Here is a 1,069-nt window from a genome sequence, read left to right as displayed (position 1 = left end):
GTCCCACACGTGCCCTGAACGTGCCCCACACACGCCCCACACGTAGCCCCACGCGTGACCCACACGTGACCTGCACACGCCCCACATGTAGCCCCACACGTAGCCCCACGCGTGACCCGCACACGCCCCCACACGCGTGTCCCGCGCGTGTCGCCGCCCCGGGGGGCCCAGGCGTCCTGGTCCCCGCCCGAGCCGGCAGCCGCCCGCACCCGCCGTGTCCCGGCAGGCCCCGCTGGCACCTCGGGGCGCCTCGCACGAGCGTCTCGCGCAAGCGCCTTGCGCAGGTGTCTTGCACAAGCCCCTCGCACGAGCGCCTCGCACGAGCCGCTCGCACGGGCGCCTTGCATGGGCGTCTCGCATGGGCGTCTCGCGCGAGCGCCTTGCGCAGGTTTCTCGCACGAGCGCCCCGCGCAGGCGTGTCTTGTGCAGGTGCCTTGCGCGGGCGTCTCGCGTGAGCAGCTGGCGCAGGCGTCTCGCACGAGCGCTTTGCACGGGCGTCTCACGCAGGTGCCTTTCATGAGCCCCTTGCACGGGCGTCTCGCACGAGCGCCTCGTGCAGCCGTCTTGCACAGGCGCCTTGCACAGGTGTCTCGCACAAGCACCTTACACAAGCACCTTGCACGGACGTCTCGCATGAGCAGCTTGTGCAGGTGTCTCGCACGAACTCTTTGCACTGGTGTTTCGCACGAGCCTTTTGCACGAGCCTCTTGCATGGGTGTCTTGCACAAGTGCCTTGCACAGACCCTTTGCACAAGCACCTTACATACGTGCCTTGCACGGATGCCTCACGTGAGCAGCTTGCGTAGGTGTCTTGCATGAACTCTTTGCACGAGCGCCTTGCACAAGCACCTTGCACGGACGTCTCACAGGAGGGTCTTGCATAGGTGTCTCGCACAAACTCTTTGCACGGGTGTCTTGCACGAGCCCCTCGCACGAGCCCCTCGCACGAGCTCCTTGCACAAGCGCCTTGCACAAGCGCCTTGCACAGGTGTCTTGCACGAGCCCCTCGCACGAGCCCCTCGCACGAGCCCCTGGCACGAGCGCCCCACGTGGCAGCGCCCTGCCGGGG

Source organism: Apteryx rowi, unplaced genomic scaffold (assembly GCF_003343035.1).
Source record: "Apteryx rowi isolate R43461 unplaced genomic scaffold, aptRow1 scaffold_1047, whole genome shotgun sequence".
Taxonomy (NCBI): Eukaryota; Metazoa; Chordata; class Aves; order Apterygiformes; family Apterygidae; genus Apteryx; species Apteryx rowi.
This window is presented reverse-complemented; position numbering follows the sequence as displayed.